The sequence below is a fragment of the Phyllobates terribilis genome, unplaced genomic scaffold (genome assembly GCF_046119375.1).
Source record: "Phyllobates terribilis strain yellow unplaced genomic scaffold, ASM4611937v1 Scaffold_7__3_contigs__length_470593459, whole genome shotgun sequence".
Taxonomy (NCBI): Eukaryota; Metazoa; Chordata; class Amphibia; order Anura; family Dendrobatidae; genus Phyllobates; species Phyllobates terribilis.
Window position 1 is genome coordinate 440,958,725 of NW_027362767.1, and position 24,537 is coordinate 440,983,261.

Consider the following 24,537-nt stretch of genomic DNA (forward strand, 5'->3'; position numbering starts at 1 on the left):
ATAGTGAGTGCAGCTCTGCAGTATAATACAGGATGTAACTCAGGATCAGTAATGTAATGTATGTACACAGTGACTGCACCAGCAGAATAGTGAGTGCAGCTCTGGGGTATAATACAGGATGTAACTCAGGATCAGTAATGTAATGTATGTACACAGTGACTGCACCAGCAGAATAGTGAGTGCAGCTCTGGGGTATAATACAGGATGTAACTCAGGATCAGTAATGTAATGTATGTACACAGTGACTTCACCAGCAGAATAGTGAGTGCAGCTCTGGGGTATAATACAGGATGTAACTCAGGATCAGTAATGTAATGTATGTACACAGTGACTGCACCAGCAGAATAGTGAGTGCAGCTCTGGAGTATAGTACAGGAGGTAACTCAGGATCAGTAATGTAATGTATGTACACAGTGACTCCACCAGCAGAATAGTGCGTGCAGCTCTGGAGTATAATACAGGATGTAACTCAGGATCAGTAATGTAATGTATGTACACAGTGACTGCACCAGCAGAATAGTGAGTGCAGCTCTGGAATATAATACAAGATGTAACTCAGGATCAGTAATGTATGTACACTGTGACTGCACCAGAAAAATAGTGAGTGCAGCTCTGGAGTATAATACAGGAGGTAACTCAGGATCAGTAATGTAATGCATGTACACAGTGACTGCACCAGCAGAATAATGAGTGCAGCTCTGGAGTATAATACAGGATGTAACTCAGGATCAGTAATGTAATGTATGTACACAGTGACTGCACCAGCAGAATAGTGAGTGCAGCTCTGGAGTATAATAAAGGATGTAACTCAGGATCAGTAATGTAATGTATGTACACAGTGACTGCACCAGCAGAATAGTGAGTGCAGCTCTGGAGTATAATACAGGATGTAACTCAGGATCAGTAATGTAATGTATGTACACAGTGACTGCACCAGCAGAATAGTGAGTGCAGCTCTGGAGTATAATACAGGATGTAACTCAGGATCAGTAATGTAATGTATGTACACAGTGACTGCACCAGCAGAATAGTGAGTGCAGCTCTGGAATATAATACAAGATGTAACTCAGGATCAGTAATGTAATGTATGTACACAGTGACTCCACCAGCTGAATAGTGAGTGCAGCTCTGGAGTATAATACAGGATGTAACTCAGGATCATTAATGTAATGTATGTACACAGTGACTGCACCAGCAGAATAGTGAGTGCAGCTCTGGAGTATAATACAGGATGTAACTCAGGATCAGTAATGTAATGTATGTACACAGTGACTCCACCAGCTGAATAGTGAGTGCAGCTCTGCAGTATAATACAGGATGTAACTCAGGATCAGTAATGTAATGTATGTACACAGTGACTCCACCAGCTGAATAGTGAGTGCAGCTCTGGAGTATAATACAGGATGTAACTCAGGATCAGTAATGTAATGTATGTACACAGTGACTGCACCAGCAGAATAGTGAGTGCAGCTCTTGGGTATAATACAGGATGTAACTCAGGATCAGTAATGTAATGTATGTACACAGTGACTCCACCAGCTGAATAGTGAGTGCAGCTCTGCAGTATAATACAGGATGTAACTCAGGATCAGTAATGTAATGTATGTACACAGTGACTCCACCAGCTGAATAGTGAGTGCAGCTCTGGAGTATAATACAGGATGTAACTCAGGATCAGTAATGTAATGTATGTACACAGTGACTGCACCAGCAGAATAGTGAGTGCAGCTCTGGAGTATAATACAGGATGTAACTCAGGATCAGTAATATAATGTATATACACAGTGACTGCACCAGCAGAATAGTGAGTGCAGCTCTGTAGTATAATACAGGAGGTAACTCAGGATCAGTAATGTAATGTATGTACACAGTGACTGCACCAGCAGAATAGTGAGTGCAGCTCTGGGGTATAATACAGGATGTAACTCAGGATCAGTAATGTAATGTATGTACACAGTGACTGCACCAGCAGAATAGTGAGTGCAGCACTGAGGTATAATACAGGATGTAACTCAGGATCAGTAATGTAATGTATGTACACAGTGACTGCACCAGCAGAATAGTGAGTGCAGCTCTGGGGTATAATACAGGATGTAACTCAGGATCAGTAATGTAATGTATGTACACAGTGACTGCACCAGCAGAATTGTGAGTGCAGCACTGAGGTATAATACAGGATGTAACTCAGGATCAGTAATGTAATGTATGTACACAGTGACTGCACCAGCAGAATAGTGAGTGCAGCACTGAGGTATAATACAGGATGTAACTCAGGATCAGTAATGTAATGTATGTACACAGTGACTGCACCAGCAGAATAGTGAGTGCAGCTCTGGAGTATAATACAGGAGGTAACTCAGGATCAGTAATGTAATGTATGTACACAGTGACTGCACCAGCAGAATAGTGAGTGCAGCTCTGGGGTATAATACAGGATGTAACTCAGGATCAGTAATGTAATGTATGTACACAGTGACTGCACCAGCAGAATTGTGAGTGCAGCACTGAGGTATAATACAGGATGTAACTCAGGATCAGTAATGTAATGTATGTACACAGTGACTGCACCAGCAGAATAGTGAGTGCAGCTCTGGGGTATAATACAGGATGTAACTCAGGATCAGTAATGTAATGTATGTACACAGTGACTGCACCAGCAGAATAGTGCGTGCAGCTCTGGAGTATAATACAGGATGTAACTCAGGATCAGTAATGTAATGTATGTACACAGTGACTGCACCAGCAGAATAGTGAGTGCAGCTCTGGAATATAATACAAGATGTAACTCAGGATCAGTAATGTAATGTATGTACACAGTGACTCCACCAGCTGAATAGTGAGTGCAGCTCTGGAGTATAATACAGGATGTAACTCAGGATCAGTAATGTAATGTATGTACACAGTGACTCCACCAGCTGAATAGTGAGTGCAGCTCTGCAGTATAATACAGGATGTAACTCAGGATCAGTAATGTAATGTATGTACACAGTGACTCCACCAGCTAAATAGTGAGTGCAGCTCTGGAGTATAATACAGGATGTAACTCAGGATCAGTAATGTAATGTATGTACACAGTGACTGCACCAGCAGAATAGTGAGTGCAGCTCTGGAGTATAATGCAGGATGTAACTCAGGATCAGTAATGTAATGTATGCACACAGTGACTCCACCAGCTGAATAGTGAGTGCAGCTCTGCAGTATAATACAGGATGTAACTCAGGATCAGTAATGTAATGTATGTACACAGTGACTGCACCAGCAGAATAGTGAGTGCAGCTCTGGAGTATAATACAGGATGTAACTCAGGATCAGTAATGTAATGTATGCACACAGTGACTGCACCAGCAGAATAGTGAGTGCAGCTCTGGAGTATAATACTGGATGTAACTCAGGATCAGTAATGTAATGTATGTACACTGTGACTGCACCAGAAGAATAGTGAGTGCAGCTCTGGAGTATAATACAGGAGGTAACTCAGGATCAGTAATGTAATGCATGTACACAGTGACTCCACCAGCTGAATAGTGAGTGCAGCTCTGCAGTATAATACAGGATGTAACTCAGGATCAGTAATGTAATGTATGTACACAGTGACTGCACCAGCAGAATAGTGAGTGCAGCTCTGGAGTATAATACAGGAGGTAACTCAGGATTAGTAATGTAATGCATGTACACAGTGACTGCACCAGCAGAATAGTGAGTGCAGCTCTGGAGTATAATACAGGATGTAACTCAGGATCAGTAATGTAATGTATGTACACAGTGACTGCACCAGCAAAATAGTGAGTGCAGCTCTGGGGTATAATACAGGAGGTAACTCAGGATCAGTAATGTAATGTATGTACACAGTGACTGCACCAGCAGAATAGTGAGTGCAGCTCTGGAGTATAATACAGGATGTAACTGAGGATCAGTAATGTAATGTATGTACACAGTGACTCCACCAGCTGAATAGTGAGTGCAGCTCTGGAGTGTAATACAGGATGTAACTCAGGATCAGTAATGTAATGTATGTACACAGTGACTGCACCAGCAGAATAGTGAGTCCAGCTCTGGAGTATAATAAAGGATGTAACTCAGGATCAGTAATGTAATGTATGTACACAGTGACTCCACCAGCTGAATAGTGAGTGCAGCTCTGCAGTATAATACAGGATGTAACTCAGGATCAGTAATGTAATGTATGTACACAGTGACTCCACCAGCTGAATAGTGAGTGCAGCTCTGGAGTATAATACAGGATGTAACTCAGGATCAGTAATGTAATGTATGTACACAGTGACTGCACCAGCAGAATAGTGAGTGCAGCTCTGGAGTATAATACAGGATGTAACTCAGGATCAGTAATGTAATGTATGTACACAGTGACTCCACCAGCTGAATAGTGAGTGCAGCTCCGCAGTATAATACAGGATGTAACTCAGGATCAGTAATGTAATGTATGTACACAGTGACTGCACCAGCAGAATAGTGAGTGCAGCTCTGGAGTATAATACAGGATGTAACTCAGGATCAGTAATGTAATGTATGTACACAGTGACTGCACCAGCAGAATAGTGAGTGCAGCTCTGTAGTATAATACAGGAGGTAATTCAGGATCAGTAATGTAATGTATGTACACAGTGACTGCACCAGCAGAATAGTGAGTGCAGCTCTGGGGTATAATACAGGATGTAACTCAGGATCAGTAATGTAATGTATGTACACAGTGACTGCACCAGCAGAATAGTGAGTGCAGCACTGAGGTATAATACAGGATGTAACTCAGGATCAGTAATGTAATGTATGTACACAGTGACTGCACCAGCAGAATAGTGAGTGCAGCTCTGGGGTATAATTCAGGATGTAACTCAGGATCAGTAATGTAATGTATGTACACAGTGACTGCACCAGCAGAATAGTGAGTGCAGCTCTGGAGTATAATACAGGAGGTAACTCAGAATCAGTAATGTAATGTATGTACACAGTGACTGCACCAGCAGAATAGTGAGTGCAGCTCTGGAATATAATACAAGATGTAACTCAGGATCAGTAATGTAATGTATGTACACAGTGACTCCACCAGCTGAATAGTGAGTGCAGCTCTGGAGTATAATACAGGATGTAACTCAGGATCAGTAATGTAATGTATGTACACAGTGACTGCACCAGCAGAATAGTGAGTGCAGCTCTGGAGTATAATACAGGATGTAACTCAGGATCAGTAATGTAATGTATGTACACAGTGACTGCACCAGCAGAATAGTGAGTGCAGCTCTGGAATATAATACAAGATGTAACTCAGGATCAGTAATGTAATGTATGTACACAGTGACTCCACCAGCTGAATAGTGAGTGCAGCTCTGGAGAATAATACAGGATGTAACTCAGGATCAGTAATGTAATGTATGTACACAGTGACTCCACCAGCTGAATAGTGAGTGCAGCTCTGCAGTATAATACAGGATGTAACTCAGGATCAGTAATGTAATGTATGTACACAGTGACTGCACCAGCAGAATAGTGAGTGCAGCTCTGGAGTATAATACAGGAGGTAACTCAGGATTAGTAATGTAATGCATGTACACAGTGACTGCACCAGCAGAATAGTGAGTGCAGCTCTGGAGTATAATACAGGATGTAACTCAGGATCAGTAATGTAATGTATGTACACAGTGACTGCACCAGCAAAATAGTGAGTGCAGCTCTGGGGTATAATACAGGAGGTAACTCAGGATCAGTAATGTAATGTATGTACACAGTGACTGCACCAGCAGAATAGTGAGTGCAGCTCTGGAGTATAATACAGGATGTAACTGAGGATCAGTAATGTAATGTATGTACACAGTGACTCCACCAGCTGAATAGTGAGTGCAGCTCTGGAGTGTAATACAGGATGTAACTCAGGATCAGTAATGTAATGTATGTACACAGTGACTGCACCAGCAGAATAGTGAGTCCAGCTCTGGAGTATAATAAAGGATGTAACTCAGGATCAGTAATGTAATGTATGTACACAGTGACTCCACCAGCTGAATAGTGAGTGCAGCTCTGCAGTATAATACAGGATGTAACTCAGGATCAGTAATGTAATGTATGTACACAGTGACTCCACCAGCTGAATAGTGAGTGCAGCTCTGGAGTATAATACAGGATGTAACTCAGGATCAGTAATGTAATGTATGTACACAGTGACTGCACCAGCAGAATAGTGAGTGCAGCTCTGGAGTATAATACAGGATGTAACTCAGGATCAGTAATGTAATGTATGTACACAGTGACTCCACCAGCTGAATAGTGAGTGCAGCTCCGCAGTATAATACAGGATGTAACTCAGGATCAGTAATGTAATGTATGTACACAGTGACTGCACCAGCAGAATAGTGAGTGCAGCTCTGGAGTATAATACAGGATGTAACTCAGGATCAGTAATGTAATGTATGTACACAGTGACTGCACCAGCAGAATAGTGAGTGCAGCTCTGTAGTATAATACAGGAGGTAATTCAGGATCAGTAATGTAATGTATGTACACAGTGACTGCACCAGCAGAATAGTGAGTGCAGCTCTGGGGTATAATACAGGATGTAACTCAGGATCAGTAATGTAATGTATGTACACAGTGACTGCACCAGCAGAATAGTGAGTGCAGCACTGAGGTATAATACAGGATGTAACTCAGGATCAGTAATGTAATGTATGTACACAGTGACTGCACCAGCAGAATAGTGAGTGCAGCTCTGGGGTATAATTCAGGATGTAACTCAGGATCAGTAATGTAATGTATGTACACAGTGACTGCACCAGCAGAATAGTGAGTGCAGCTCTGGAGTATAATACAGGAGGTAACTCAGAATCAGTAATGTAATGTATGTACACAGTGACTGCACCAGCAGAATAGTGAGTGCAGCTCTGGAATATAATACAAGATGTAACTCAGGATCAGTAATGTAATGTATGTACACAGTGACTCCACCACCTGAATAGTGAGTGCAGCTCTGGAGTATAATACAGGATGTAACTCAGGATCAGTAATGTAATGTATGTACACAGTGACTGCACCAGCAGAATAGTGAGTGCAGCTCTGGAGTATAATACAGGATGTAACTCAGGATCAGTAATGTAATGTATGTACACAGTGACTGCACCAGCAGAATAGTGAGTGCAGCTCTGGAATATAATACAAGATGTAACTCAGGATCAGTAATGTAATGTATGTACACAGTGACTCCACCAGCTGAATAGTGAGTGCAGCTCTGGAGAATAATACAGGATGTAACTCAGGATCAGTAATGTAATGTATGTACACAGTGACTCCACCAGCTGAATAGTGAGTGCAGCTCTGCAGTATAATACAGGATGTAACTCAGGATCAGTAATGTAATGTATGTACACAGTGACTCCACCAGCTGAATAGTGAGTGCAGCTCTGCAGTATAATACAGGATGTAACTCAGGATCAGTAATGTAATGTATGTACACAGTGACTCCACCAGCTAAATAGTGAGTGCAGCTCTGGAGTATAATACAGGATGTAACTCAGGATCAGTAATGTAATGTATGTACACAGTGACTGCACCAGCAGAATAGTGAGTGCAGCTCTGGAGTATAATGCAGGATGTAACTCAGGATCAGTAATGTAATGTATGCACACAGTGACTCCACCAGCTGAATAGTGAGTGCAGCTCTGCAGTATAATACAGGATGTAACTCAGGATCAGTAATGTAATGTATGTACACAGTGACTGCACCAGCAGAATAGTGAGTGCAGCTCTGGAGTATAATACAGGATGTAACTCAGGATCAGTAATGTAATGTATGCACACAGTGACTGCACCAGCAGAATAGTGAGTGCAGCTCTGGAGTATAATACTGGATGTAACTCAGGATCAGTAATGTAATGTATGTACACTGTGACTGCACCAGAAGAATAGTGAGTGCAGCTCTGGAGTATAATACAGGAGGTAACTCAGGATCAGTAATGTAATGCATGTACACAGTGACTCCACCAGCTGAATAGTGAGTGCAGCTCTGCAGTATAATACAGGATGTAACTCAGGATCAGTAATGTAATGTATGTACACAGTGACTGCACCAGCAGAATAGTGAGTGCAGCTCTGGAGTATAATACAGGAGGTAACTCAGGATTAGTAATGTAATGCATGTACACAGTGACTGCACCAGCAGAATAGTGAGTGCAGCTCTGGAGTATAATACAGGATGTAACTCAGGATCAGTAATGTAATGTATGTACACAGTGACTGCACCAGCAAAATAGTGAGTGCAGCTCTGGGGTATAATACAGGAGGTAACTCAGGATCAGTAATGTAATGTATGTACACAGTGACTGCACCAGCAGAATAGTGAGTGCAGCTCTGGAGTATAATACAGGATGTAACTGAGGATCAGTAATGTAATGTATGTACACAGTGACTCCACCAGCTGAATAGTGAGTGCAGCTCTGGAGTGTAATACAGGATGTAACTCAGGATCAGTAATGTAATGTATGTACACAGTGACTGCACCAGCAGAATAGTGAGTCCAGCTCTGGAGTATAATAAAGGATGTAACTCAGGATCAGTAATGTAATGTATGTACACAGTGACTCCACCAGCTGAATAGTGAGTGCAGCTCTGCAGTATAATACAGGATGTAACTCAGGATCAGTAATGTAATGTATGTACACAGTGACTCCACCAGCTGAATAGTGAGTGCAGCTCTGGAGTATAATACAGGATGTAACTCAGGATCAGTAATGTAATGTATGTACACAGTGACTGCACCAGCAGAATAGTGAGTGCAGCTCTGGAGTATAATACAGGATGTAACTCAGGATCAGTAATGTAATGTATGTACACAGTGACTCCACCAGCTGAATAGTGAGTGCAGCTCCGCAGTATAATACAGGATGTAACTCAGGATCAGTAATGTAATGTATGTACACAGTGACTGCACCAGCAGAATAGTGAGTGCAGCTCTGGAGTATAATACAGGATGTAACTCAGGATCAGTAATGTAATGTATGTACACAGTGACTGCACCAGCAGAATAGTGAGTGCAGCTCTGTAGTATAATACAGGAGGTAATTCAGGATCAGTAATGTAATGTATGTACACAGTGACTGCACCAGCAGAATAGTGAGTGCAGCTCTGGGGTATAATACAGGATGTAACTCAGGATCAGTAATGTAATGTATGTACACAGTGACTGCACCAGCAGAATAGTGAGTGCAGCACTGAGGTATAATACAGGATGTAACTCAGGATCAGTAATGTAATGTATGTACACAGTGACTGCACCAGCAGAATAGTGAGTGCAGCTCTGGGGTATAATTCAGGATGTAACTCAGGATCAGTAATGTAATGTATGTACACAGTGACTGCACCAGCAGAATAGTGAGTGCAGCTCTGGAGTATAATACAGGAGGTAACTCAGAATCAGTAATGTAATGTATGTACACAGTGACTGCACCAGCAGAATAGTGAGTGCAGCTCTGGAATATAATACAAGATGTAACTCAGGATCAGTAATGTAATGTATGTACACAGTGACTCCACCAGCTGAATAGTGAGTGCAGCTCTGGAGTATAATACAGGATGTAACTCAGGATCAGTAATGTAATGTATGTACACAGTGACTGCACCAGCAGAATAGTGAGTGCAGCTCTGGAGTATAATACAGGATGTAACTCAGGATCAGTAATGTAATGTATGTACACAGTGACTGCACCAGCAGAATAGTGAGTGCAGCTCTGGAATATAATACAAGATGTAACTCAGGATCAGTAATGTAATGTATGTACACAGTGACTCCACCAGCTGAATAGTGAGTGCAGCTCTGGAGAATAATACAGGATGTAACTCAGGATCAATAATGTAATGTATGTACACAGTGACTCCACCAGCTGAATAGTGAGTGCAGCTCTGCAGTATAATACAGGATGTAACTCAGGATCAGTAATGTAATGTATGTACACAGTGACTGCACCAGCAGAATAGTGAGTGCAGCTCTGGAGTATAATACAGGAGGTAACTCAGGATTAGTAATGTAATGCATGTACACAGTGACTGCACCAGCAGAATAGTGAGTGCAGCTCTGGAGTATAATACAGGATGTAACTCAGGATCAGTAATGTAATGTATGTACACAGTGACTGCACCAGCAAAATAGTGAGTGCAGCTCTGGGGTATAATACAGGAGGTAACTCAGGATCAGTAATGTAATGTATGTACACAGTGACTGCACCAGCAGAATAGTGAGTGCAGCTCTGGAGTATAATACAGGATGTAACTGAGGATCAGTAATGTAATGTATGTACACAGTGACTCCACCAGCTGAATAGTGAGTGCAGCTCTGGAGTGTAATACAGGATGTAACTCAGGATCAGTAATGTAATGTATGTACACAGTGACTGCACCAGCAGAATAGTGAGTCCAGCTCTGGAGTATAATAAAGGATGTAACTCAGGATCAGTAATGTAATGTATGTACACAGTGACTCCACCAGCTGAATAGTGAGTGCAGCTCTGCAGTATAATACAGGATGTAACTCAGGATCAGTAATGTAATGTATGTACACAGTGACTCCACCAGCTGAATAGTGAGTGCAGCTCTGGAGTATAATACAGGATGTAACTCAGGATCAGTAATGTAATGTATGTACACAGTGACTGCACCAGCAGAATAGTGAGTGCAGCTCTGGAGTATAATACAGGATGTAACTCAGGATCAGTAATGTAATGTATGTACACAGTGACTCCACCAGCTGAATAGTGAGTGCAGCTCCGCAGTATAATACAGGATGTAACTCAGGATCAGTAATGTAATGTATGTACACAGTGACTGCACCAGCAGAATAGTGAGTGCAGCTCTGGAGTATAATACAGGATGTAACTCAGGATCAGTAATGTAATGTATGTACACAGTGACTGCACCAGCAGAATAGTGAGTGCAGCTCTGTAGTATAATACAGGAGGTAATTCAGGATCAGTAATGTAATGTATGTACACAGTGACTGCACCAGCAGAATAGTGAGTGCAGCTCTGGGGTATAATACAGGATGTAACTCAGGATCAGTAATGTAATGTATGTACACAGTGACTGCACCAGCAGAATAGTGAGTGCAGCACTGAGGTATAATACAGGATGTAACTCAGGATCAGTAATGTAATGTATGTACACAGTGACTGCACCAGCAGAATAGTGAGTGCAGCTCTGGGGTATAATTCAGGATGTAACTCAGGATCAGTAATGTAATGTATGTACACAGTGACTGCACCAGCAGAATAGTGAGTGCAGCTCTGGAGTATAATACAGGAGGTAACTCAGAATCAGTAATGTAATGTATGTACACAGTGACTGCACCAGCAGAATAGTGAGTGCAGCTCTGGAATATAATACAAGATGTAACTCAGGATCAGTAATGTAATGTATGTACACAGTGACTCCACCACCTGAATAGTGAGTGCAGCTCTGGAGTATAATACAGGATGTAACTCAGGATCAGTAATGTAATGTATGTACACAGTGACTGCACCAGCAGAATAGTGAGTGCAGCTCTGGAGTATAATACAGGATGTAACTCAGGATCAGTAATGTAATGTATGTACACAGTGACTGCACCAGCAGAATAGTGAGTGCAGCTCTGGAATATAATACAAGATGTAACTCAGGATCAGTAATGTAATGTATGTACACAGTGACTCCACCAGCTGAATAGTGAGTGCAGCTCTGGAGAATAATACAGGATGTAACTCAGGATCAGTAATGTAATGTATGTACACAGTGACTCCACCAGCTGAATAGTGAGTGCAGCTCTGCAGTATAATACAGGATGTAACTCAGGATCAGTAATGTAATGTATGTACACAGTGACTCCACCAGCTAAATAGTGAGTGCAGCTCTGGAGTATAATACAGGATGTAACTCAGGATCAGTAATGTAATGTATGTACACAGTGACTGCACCAGCAGAATAGTGAGTGCAGCTCTGGAGTATAATACAGGATGTAACTCAGGATCAGTAATGTAATGTATGTACACAGTGACTCCACCAGCTGAATAGTGAGTGCAGCTCTTCAGTATAATACGGGATGTAACTCAGGATCAGTAATGTAATGTATGTACACAGTGACTGCACCAGCAGAATAGTGAGTGCAGCTCTGGAGTATAATACAGGATGTAACTCAGGATCAGTAATGTAATGTATGTACACAGTGACTGCACCAGCAGAATAGTGAGTGCAGCTCTGGAGTATAATACAGGATGTAACTCAGGATAAGTAATGTAATGTATGTACACTGTGACTGCACCAGAAGAATAGTGAGTGCAGCTCTGGAGTATAATACAGGAGGTAACTCAGGATCAGTAATGTAATGCATGTACACAGTGACTCCACCAGCTGAATAGTGAGTGCAGCTCTGCAGTATAATACAGGATGTAACTCAGGATCAGTAATGTAATGTATGTACACAGTGACTGCACCAGCAGAATAGTGAGTGCAGCTCTGGAGTATAATACAGGAGGTAACTCAGGATTAGTAATGTAATGCATGTACACAGTGACTGCACCAGCAGAATAGTGAGGGAAGCTCTGGAGTATAATACAGGATGTAACTCAGGATCAGTAATGTAATGTATGTACACAGTGACTGCACCAGCAGAATAGTGAGTGCAGCTCTGGAGTATAATACAGGATGTAACTCAGGATCAGTAATGTAATGTATGTACACAGTGACTGCACCAGCAGAATAGTGAGTGCAGCTCTGGAGTATAATACAGGATGTAACTCAGGATCAGTAATGTAATGTATGTACACAGTGACTGCACCAGCAGAATAGTGAGTGCAGCTCTGGAGTATATTACAGGATGTAACTCAGGATCAGTAATGTAATGTATGTACACAGTGACTGCACCAGCAGAATAGTGAGTGCAGCTCTGGAGTATAATACAGGATGTAACTCAGGATCAGTAATGTAATGTATGTACACATTGACTCCACCAGCTGAATAGTGAGTGCAGCTCTGGAGTATAATACAGGATGTAACTCAGGATCAGTAATGTAATGTATGTACACAGTGACTGCACCAGCAGAATAGTGAGTGCAGCTCTGGGGTATAATACAGGATGTAACTCAGGATCAGTAATGTAATGTATGTACACAGTGACTGCACCAGAAGAATAGTGAGTGCAGCTCTGGAGTATAATACAGGATGTAACTCAGGATCAGTAATGTAATGTATTTACACAGTGACTGCACCAGCAGAATAGTGAGTGCTGCTCTGGAGTATAATACAGGATGTAACTCAGGATCAGTACAGGATCGGTTATGTAATGTATGTACACAGTGACTGCACCAGCAGAATAAGTGAGTGCAGCTCTGGAGTATAATACAGGATGTAACTCAGGATCAGTACAGGATCAGTAATGTAATGTATGTACACAGTGACTGCACCAGCAGAATAGTGAGTGCAGCTCTGGAGTATAATACAGGATGTAACTCAGGATCAGTAATGTAATGTATGTACAGAGTGTCTGCACCAGCAGAATAGTGAGTGCAGCTCTGGAGCATAATACAGGATGTAGCTCAGGATCAGTACAGGATCAGTAATGTAATGTATGTACACAGTGACTTCACCAGCAGAATAGTGAGTGCAGCTCTGGAGTATAATACAGGATGTAACTCAGGATCAGTAATGTAATGTATGTACACAGTGACTGCACCAGCAGAATAGTGAGTGCAGCTCTGGAGTATAATACAGGATGTAACTCAGGATCAGTAATGTAATGTATGCACACAGTGACTGCACAAGCATAATAGTGAGTGCGGCTCCGGAGTATAATACAGAATGTAACTCAGGATCAGTAATGTAATGTGTAGCGTCGGCGTCCCTGCCTCCTGTTAGGCAGGGACGCCGTTCCCCTCACCTCTCCGCTCCGTGCCCCGCGACCTCACCATATATAAGGCACCTCCTCCAAAATGGAGGTGCCCGAGCAATGTTGTTGCAAAGCCTTTCAACTCTGCTTCAGCCCTCAGGTCCCATTACCAGTTACCTGCCAGTCACCTGCCTGATACCTGCCTGATATCTGCTTACCTGCTTGCTATCCTGTGGTCCGACAGTCTGCCTACCAGCACCTGCCAGTCTGTCTATGGATCAGTCCGCCTGCGGACCAGGAAGTACCTGCTAGATACCTGCCTGATACCTGCCTGCCTGTCCAGAGACTCTTACTCGCTCACCTGCTACCTACCTGCTAGCCTACCTGGAGGCTTAGCCGTCACTTGCTGTGACCACCTGCCTGTCCAGAGACTCTTGCCCGCTCACCTGGGAGCGCTCACCTGCTACCTGTCTGCTAGCCTACCTGGAGGCTCTGCCGTCACTTGCCATGACCACCTGCCTGTCCAGAGACTCTTGCCCGCTCACCTGGGAGCGCTCACCTGCTACCTGCCTGCTAGCCTACCTGGAGGCTTAGCCGTCACTTGCTGTGACCACCTGCCTGTCCAGAGACTCTTGCCCGCTCACCTGGGAGCGCTCAACTGCTACCTGCCTTCTAGCCTGCCTGGAGGCTCTGCGGTCACTTGCCGTGACCACCTGCCTGTCCAGAGACTCTTGTCCGCTCACCTGGGAGCGCTCACCCGCTACCTGCCTGCTAGCCTATCTAGAGACTCTTCTCTGCTGTCACTTGCCGTGACCACCTGTCCATCTAGAGACTCATACCCTGCTGTCACTTGCTGTGACCATCCGCCTGTCAAGAGACTGTCCCCGTCACTTGCCGTGACTTCCTGCCCTTCTACCCAGAGACTGTCCCTGTCTCTTGCCGTGACTACCTGTCCGCCTTCCCTGGGAGCCACCCGCTTCCTTACAAGGACTGCCCCTTCGTATAGTTGCTCAGAGTTTCCACCTCCCAGACCCGTTACAGTTTGCTCGGGCCATGGAACCCGGTGGCACCCAAGCTCCCTCGCTCTCGGACCTATGCCATGAACTGTCCCGTCAGAGGTCCCAACAGGAGTCCATCCTGAGCCACCTGCGTAGTGTTAACTTCCGCCTGGACACACTGACTACATCTTCGCGACCGGCTTCCAGTCGCACGACTCCTACCCCGGCAGCGCCGCTGCCCATCAATTCCATGGCATCTCTTTCCGGTCCCCGCCTCACCGCCCCCGCCTCGTTTTGGCGGAGATCCTGGTCAGGCACGGGGCTTCATTAACCTGTGCACTCTGCACTTCGAACTGTTGGCACACCAGTTTTCCACCGACCGAGCCAAAGTAGCCTTCATCATGTCCCATCTCACGGGGGAGGCGCTGGCTTGGCTAAATCCTCTATGGGAGAGAGGAGATCCCCTGGTGTCCAATCTGCCAGCCTTTCTCTCACCTTTCCGGAAGGTCTTCGACGAACCAGGACGGAGGACCTCATCCGCCTCATCTCTGCTACGCCTCCGCCAAGAAAGTCTCACCGTGGGCCAATATGCCATACGGTTCCGTACCCTTGCTTCGGAGCTTGCCTGGGATAACGACGCCCTGGTGTCCGTCTTCTGGGAGGGTCTGTCCGGCCGTATTAAAGATGAACTCGCCGGTCGGGACATTCCTACCACTCTCGACGACTGAATTACACTTGCCACTCGGATTGACATCCGGTTCCAGGAGCGCACCAAAGAGGTCACCCGTGAGAGGAGGTTTCCACGCCTTGCCCCTACCTTCCAGAGATCCGTCACTTCCTCCGTTACTCCTCCGGCGCACTCACCCGAGCCTATGCAGGTCGACCAGACCAAGATGGTCAAGACCCGTCAAGAATTACGCCGTGCCGAGGGGAGCTGCTTCTACTGTGGCAGTAAGGAGCACCGGATCTGTTCCTGCCCGGAGAGGTCGGGAAACGCCTGTGTCTAGGATCGCTCAGAGAGGTCACCCTAGACAGAAATAAACCCTCTCCATCTCTAATGCTGTCGGTCTCTATCATCTGCGGGGAGAACCGTTATTTTGAACTGGCTCAACTTGACTCTGGAGCTGCCGGAAATCTCATTTCTCAGTCCCTGGTAGAGAAATACCGCATTCCCACCAAACCTCTGGCTGTACCCTTATCTGTCGCCGCCGTGGATGGGGGCCTCTTACCACATCCCATCCAACTCATCACCGAATCCATAGCTCTGCAGGTGGGAATGCTGCATTCTGAGAGCATCTGCTTCCATGTTCTGCCTGGACTCTCTCACGCCCTCTTGCTAGGCCTACCTTGGCTCCAGAGACACGCTCCCGTGCTTGATTGGCAGACCGGAGAAGTTCTTCGCTAGGGACAGGACTGCCATAAGACTTGTTTAGTTCCCGTTCATCCTGCTCATCCTTCTCCTACCCCAGCCAATCTACCCGGCCTACCGGCTCCCTATTGGTCTTTTGCGGACGTCTTTAATAAAAGAGAAGCAGAGACATTACCCCCTCATAGACCATACGACTGCCCAATTGACCTGGTGCCCGGCGCTACTCCTCCCCGTGGGCGTATTTACCCTTTGTCCGCTGCTGAGACCCGGTCCATGTCTGAATATATTGAGGAGAATCTGGCCCGGGGATTTATCCGGAAATCTACCTCCCCGGCGGGAGCAGGCTTCTTCTTCGTCAAAAAGAAGGACGGCTCACTCCGTCCCTGTATAGACTATAGAGGCCTTAACCAGATCACAGTGAAGAATAAATACCCCCTTCCGCTCATTCCTGAATTATTTGACCGTCTGAGGGGGGCTAGAATCTTCACCAAGCTGGACCTCCGTGGGGTGTATAATCTGGTCCGTATCCATCATGGGGATGAATGGAAGACGGCATTCAACACCCGGGACAGCCACTATGAATATCTTGTAATGCCCTTCGGTCTCTGTAACGCTCCCGCCGTCTTTCAAGAGTTGGTCAATGACATCTTCCGTGACCTTCTCTACTCCTGCGTGGTGGTGTACCTGGACGACATCTTGGTCTTCTCTCCGGATCTTCTCACTTACCGGAGGGACGTTCGTCAGGTCCTGCTCAGGCTCAGGCAGAACCACCTCTACGCTAAATATGAGAAGAGACTTTTTGAGCAGACCTCGCTTCCGTTTCTGGGCTACATATTCTCTCAGACCGGCCTACAAATGGACCCTGAGAAACTGTCTGCCATCCAGAAGTGGCCCCGACCAGAGGGGTTGAAGGCTATTCAGCGGTTCCTGGGCTTCGCCAACTACTACCGCCTCTTCATTCCGCACTTCTCTTCCCGGACTGCCCCTATCTCGGCGCTCACCCGTAAGGGCGCTAATCCCAGAGAATGGCTGCCCGAAGCAGAGGAGGCCTTCCTTTCCTTAAAACGAGCTTTTTCCTCCGCCCCTGTGCTGCATCGTCCAGACGGCAACAAACAATTCTTTCTAGAAGTCGACGCTTCCTCCTCCGGAGCCGGAGCAGTATTTACCCACAAGTCGTCTTCCGGAAGAATGGTAACTTGCAGCTTCTTCTCCAAACTCTTCTCCTCTTCTGAGCGCAATTATTCTATAGGAGACCGAGAATTGTTGGCCATTAAGCTGGCACTGGAGGAGTGGCGTTACCTGCTCGAGGGGGTTCTTCACCCGGTAATAATTTACACGGACCACAAGAACTTGGCTTACCTCCAGAGTGCCCAGAGACTTAACCCGCGCCAAACCCCGTGGTCCTTGTTCTTCGCCCGCTTTAATTTCATTCTTCATTTTCGCCCGGCTGACAAAATCATCAAAGCTGATGCCTTATCCCGATCCTTTTTGGTCTCTGATCTTGAGGAGTAGCCTAAACACATCATCGACCCCGCCAAAGTAATGCAAGTGGCCCCCGTGAATCTAAATCGTCTTCCACCCGGTAAGACGTTCGTAACTGTTCCTGATCGTGAGAAGGTTCTACACTGGGGACACTCGTCCAAGCTAGCTGGCCACGCTGGTCAGAAAAAGACCCTCCAGCTTATTACCCGGCATTACTGGTGGCCTACCCTGCACAAGGACGTAATAGACTTTGTTTCAGCCTGTGTGTCCTGCGCCTGCAACAAGGTTCCGAGACATCTGCCAGCCGGCCGTCTCCTTCCACTTCCTGTACCTGCTGCTCCGTGGCAGCATATAGCTATGGACTTTATAACGGACCTCCCTGTCTCTGCCGGTTGTCCGGTCATATGGGTGGTCGCTGACCGCTTTTCCAAAATGGCTCACTTAATTCCCCTGCCGGGTCTCCCGTCTGCATCAGAGTTAGCTAAAGACTTTATCGATCATGTCTTCTGTCTTCATGGTCTTCCTCTCCACATCGTATCCGACCGAGGGTTTCAGTTCACCTCTCGTTTTTGGCGAGCCATGTGTAAACTGCTGGGGGTCACCTTGGACTTTTCTTCCGCTTATCACCCACAGTCCAATGGCCAAGTAGAACGGATCAACCAAATTTTAACCAGTTACCTCCGGCACTTTGTTAATGCTCACCATTCCGACTGGGTGGATCTTTTACCGTGGGCCGAATTTTCTTACAATAATCACGAGAGCGAATCTTCCTCCAAATCTCCGTTTTTTGTAGTCTTCGGTCAGCATCCTCGGATCCCGTTTCCCGTCTCCGCCTCGGTGGACAATCCGGCTGCGGAATCTCTCGTTAACGAATTTTCCTCCCTTTGGGAAAGTACCAGATCCGCACTTCTTCAGTCATCCGAGCGGATGAAAAAACACGCTGACAAAAAACGCCTGGATCCTTAACAATTCCGTCCTGGAGATAAAGTCTGGCTCTCGTCCAAGTATGTCCGGCTCAAGATTCCCTCCTACAAGTTAGGGCCTCGGTTCATCGGCCCACTGGAGGTTATCAAACAAATCAACCCGGTGGCCTATAAATTGAAACTCCCGGCCAACTTACGGATCCCTAACTCCTTCCATGTATCTCTACTCAAACCTGTGGTACTTAACTCTTTTTCCAAGTCTACAGGTACGCCTCCTGCTCCGGTTTTCGCTGAAAACGAGTTTGAGGTAGAGAACATTCTGGCCGCCAAAAGGGTAAGAGGGAAGACCTTTTTTCTAGTGGATTGGAAGGGGTTTGGTCCTGAGGAGAGAACATGGGAGCCCCGGGAGAACATCCATGCCCCTCTCATCCTTGATAAATTTCTGTCTGGCCTAAAAAAGGGGGGGGCCTAAAGGGGGGGGTACTGTAGCGTTGGCGTCCCGGCCTCCTGCTAGGCAGGGACGCCGTTCCCCTCACCGCTCCGCTCCGTGCCCGGCGTCTTCCTCCCGCTCTGCTGGCAGCGCGCGCTGCTTCCCGGCCTCTGCGCATAGGGTGCGCGCTCCCCCTCTCTTAAAGGGGCCGCGGTCGCCGTCCTAGGTAGTCCCCGGCCAATGGCCGGAGGACCTCACCATATATAAGGCACCTCCTCCAAAATGGAGGTGCCCGAGCAATGTTGTTGCAAAGCCTTTCAACTCTGCTTCAGCCCTCAGGTCCCGTTACCAGTTACCTGCCAGTCACCTGCCAGATTCCTGCTTGATACCTGCCTGATACCTGCCTGATATCTGCTTACCTGCTTGCTATCCTGTGGTCCGACAGTCTGCCTACCAGCACCTGCCAGTCTGTCTATGGATCAGTCCGCCTGCGGACCAGGAAGTACCTGCCAGATACCTGCCTAATACCTGCCTGCCTGTCCAGAGACTCTTACTCGCTCACCTGGGAGCGTTCACCTGCTACCTGCCTGCTAGCCTACCTGGAGGCTTACCCGTCACTTGCTGTGACCACCTGCCTGTCCAGAGACTCTTGCCCGCTCACCTGGAAGCGCTCACCTGCTACCTGCCTGCTAGCCTACCTGGAGGCTCTGCCGTCACTTGCCGTGACCACCTGCCTGTCCAGAGACTCTTGCCCGCTCACCTGGGAGCGCTCACCTGCTACCTGCCTGCTAGCCTACCTGGAGGCTTAGTCGTCACTTGCTATGACCACCTGCCTGTCCAGAGACTCTTGCCCGCTCACCTGGAAGCGCTCACCTGCTACCTGCCTGCTAGCCTACCTGGAGGCTTAGCCGTCACTTGCTGTGACCACCTGCCTGTCCAGAGACTCTTGCTCGCTCACCTGGGAGCGCTCACCTGCTACCTGCCTGCTAGCCTACCTGGAGGCTTAGCCGTCACTTGCTATGACCACCTGCCTGTCCAGAGACTCTTGCCCGCTCACCTGGAAGCGCTCACCTGCTACCTGCCTGCTAGCCTATCTAGAGACTCTTCCCTGCTGCCACTTGCCGTGACCACCTGTCCGTCTAGAGACTCATACCCTGCTGTCACTTGCCGTGACCATCCGCCTGTCAAGAGACTGTCCCCGTCACTTGCCGTGACTTCCTGCCCTTCTACCCAGAGACTGTCCCTGTCACTTGCCGTGACTACCTGCCCGCCTTCCCTGGGAGCCACCCGCTTCCTTACAAGGACTGCCCCTTCGTATAGTTGCTCAGAGGTTCCTCCTCCCAGACCCGTTACATAATGTATGTACACAGTGACTGCACCAGCAGAATAATGAGTGCAGCTCTGGAGTATAATACAGGATGTAACTCAGGATCAGTAATGTAATGTATGTACACAGTGACTGCACCAGCAGAATAATGAGTGCAGCTCTGGAGTATAATACAGGATGTAACTCAGGATCAGTAATGTAATGTATGTACACAGTGACTGCACCAGCAGAATAATGAGTGCAGCTCTGGAGTATAATACAGGATGTAACTCAGGATCAGTAATGTAATGTATGTACACAGTGACTGCACCAGCAGAATAATGAGTGCAGCTCTGGAGTATAATACAGGATGTAACTCAGGATCAGTAATGTAATGTATGTACACAGTGACTGCACCAGCAGAATAATGAGTGCAGCTCTGGAGTATAATACAGGATGTAACTCAGGATCAGTAATGTAATGTATGTACACAGTGACTGCACCAGCAGAATAGTGAGTGCAGCTCTGGAGTATAATACAGGATGTAACTCAGGATCAGTACAGGATCAGTAATGTAATGTATGTACACAGTGACTGCACCAGCAGAATAGTGAGTGCAGCTCTGGAGTATAAAACAGAATGTAACTCAGGATCAGTAATGTAATATATGTACACAGTGAGTGCACCAGCAGAATAGTGAGTGCAGCTCAGGAGTATAATACAGGATGTAACTCAGGATCAGTAATGTAATGTATGTACACAGTGACTGCACCAGCAGAATAGTGAGTGCAGCTCTGGAGTATAAAACAGAATGTAACTCAGGATCTGTAATGTAATATATGTACACAGTGAGTGCACCAGCAGAATAGTGAGTGCAGCTCAGGAGTATAATACAGGATGTAACTCAGGATCAGTAATGTAATGTATGTACACAGTGACTGCACCAGCAGAATAATGAGTGCAGCTCTGGAGTATAATACAGGATGTAACTCAGGATCAGTAATGTAATGTATGTACACAGTGACTGCACCAGCAGAATAATGAGTGCAGCTCTGGAGTATAATACAGGATGTAACTCAGGATCAGTAATGTAATGTATGTACACAGTGACTGCACCAGCAGAATAGTGAGTGCAGCTCTGGAGTATAAAACAGAATGTAACTCAGGATCTGTAATGTAATATATGTACACAGTGAGTGCACCAGCAGAATAGTGAGTGCAGCTCAGGAGTATAATACAGGATGTAACTCAGGATCAGTAATGTAATGTATGTACACAGTGACTGCACCAGCAGAATAGTGTGTGCAGCTCTGGAGTATAAAACAGAATGTAACTCAGGATCTGTAATGTAATATATGTACACAGTGAGTGCACCAGCAGAATAGTGAGTGCAGCTCAGGCGTATAATACAGGATGTAACTCAGGCTCAGTAATGTAATGTATGTACACAGTGACTGCACCAGCAGAATAATGAGTGCAGCTCTGGAGTATAATACAGGATGTAACTCAGGATCAGTAATGTAATGTATGTACACAGTGACTGCACCAGCAGAATAATGAGTGCAGCTCTGGAGTATAATACAGGATGTAACTCAGGATCAGTAATGTAATGTATGTACACAGTGAGTGCACCAGCAGAATAGTGAGTGCAGCTCAGGAGTATAATACAGGATGTAACTCAGGATCAGTAATGTAATGTATGTACACAGTGACTGCACCAGCAGAATAATGAGTGCAGCTCTGGAGTATAATACAGGATGTAACTCAGGATCAGTAATGTAATGTATGTACACAGTGGACTGCACCAGCAGAATAATGAGTGAAGCTCTGGAGTATAATACAGGATGTAACTCAGGATCAGTAATGTAATGTATGTACACAGTGACTGCACCAGCAGAATAGTGAGTGCAGCTCTGGAGTATAAAACAGAATGTAACTCAGGATCTGTAATGTAATATATGTACACAGTGAGTGCACCAGCAGAATAGTGAGTGCAGCTCAGGAGTATAATACAGGATGTAACTCAGGATCAGTAATGTAATGTATGTACACAGTGCCTGCACCAGCAGAATAATGAGTGCAGCTCTGGAGTATAATACAGGATGTAACTCAGGATCAGTAATGTAATGTATGTACACAGTGGACTGCACCAGCAGAATAATGAGTGCAGCTCTGGAGTATAATACAGGATGTAACTCAGGATCAGTAATGTAATGTATGTACACAGTGACTGCACCAGCAGAATAGTGAGTGCAGCTCTGGAGTATAAAACAGAATGTAACTCAGGATCTGTAATGTAATATATGTACACAGTGAGTGCACCAGCAGAATAGTGAGTGCAGCTCAGGAGTATAATACAGGATGTAACTCAGGATCAGTAATGTAATGTATGTACACAGTGACTGCACCAGCAGAATAGTGAGTGCAGCTCTGGAGTATAAAACAGAATGTAACTCAGGATCTGTAATGTAATATATGTACACAGTGAGTGCACCAGCAGAATAGTGAGTGCAGCTCAGGAGTATAATACAGGATGTAACTCAGGATCAGTAATGTAATGTATGTACACAGTGACGGCACCAGCAGAATAGTGAGTGCAGCTCTGGAGTATAATACAGGATGTAACTCAGGATCAGTACAGGATCAGTAATGTAATGTATGTACACAGTGACTGCACCAGCAGAATAGTGAGTGCAGCTCTGGAGTATAATACAGGATGTAACTCAGGATCAGTAATGTAATGTATGTACACAGTGACTGCACCAGCAGAATAGTGAGTGCAGCTCTCGAGTATAATGCAGGATGTAACTAAGGATCAGTAATGTTATGTATGTACACAGTGACATCACCAGCAGAATAGTGAGTGCAGCTCTGGAGTATAATACAGGATGTAACTCAGGATCAGTACAGGATCAGTAATGTAATGTATCTACACAGTAACTGCACCAGCAGAATAGTGAGTGCAGCTCTGGAGTGTAATACAGGATGTAACTAAGAATCAGTAATGTAATGTATGTACACAGTGACTGAACCAGCAGAATAGTGAGTGCAGCTCTGGAGCATAATACAGGATGTAACTCAGGATCAGTAATCTAATATATGTACACAGTGACTGCACCAGCAGAATAGTGAGTGCAGCTCTGGAGTATAATACAGGATGTAACTCAGGGTCAGTAATGTAATGTATGTACACCGTGACTGCACCAGCAGAATAGTGAGTGCAGCTCTGGAGTATAATACAGGATGTAACTCAGGATCAGTAATGTAATGTATGTACACAGTGACTGCACCAGCAGAATAGTGAATGCAGCTCTGGAGTATAATACAGGATGTAACTCAGAATCAGTAATGTAATGTATGTACACAGTGACTGCACCAGCAGAATAGTGAGTGCAGCTCTGGAGTATAATACAGGAGGTAACTCAGGATCAGTAATGTAATGTATGTACACAGTGACTGCACCAGCAGAATAGTGAGTGCAGCTCTGGAGTATAATACAGGATGTAACTCAGGATCAGTAATGTAATGTATGTACACAGTGACTGCACCAGCAGAATAGTGAGTGCAGCTCTGGAGTATAATACAGGATGTAACTCAGGATCAGTAATGTAATGTATGTACACAGTGACTGCACCAGCAGTATAGTGAGTGCAGCTCTGGAGTATAATACAGGAGGTAACTCAGGATCAGTAATGTAATGTATGTACACAGTGACTGCACCAGCAGAATAGTGAGTGCAGCTCTGGAGTATAATACAGGAGGTATCTCAGGATCAGTATAAGATAACTAGTATAAGAATAGTAATGTTTGTACATGTGACTCATTTTTTTTTATCGTATTTAAAGGAATTGGCCTACTAGAAAAATATCCTTAATTATCATGTTAATATATAGAAGTTACTAATTATTTTGTCAGCTCCAGATTGTTTCCTGCGTCTGCTTGTGACTAGTGCTGTATGTGATGAGTTGTGTATGTGTATGTCTCTGTGTGTTTTGGTTGTGATGCAGGGGGGGGTTTGGCTTAGCTATTGAAATGAGTCTGTCATGCCGCCCCCTTTACAGTCTGGAAGCATCATGGGCCAAAACGCTTTCCTTTGTGAATCACAGGAGCAAAAGTAAATTTACTGGACTCCGAATTGGATCAGATATTTAAAGATCAAGAAACCTTCATAAATAAAATT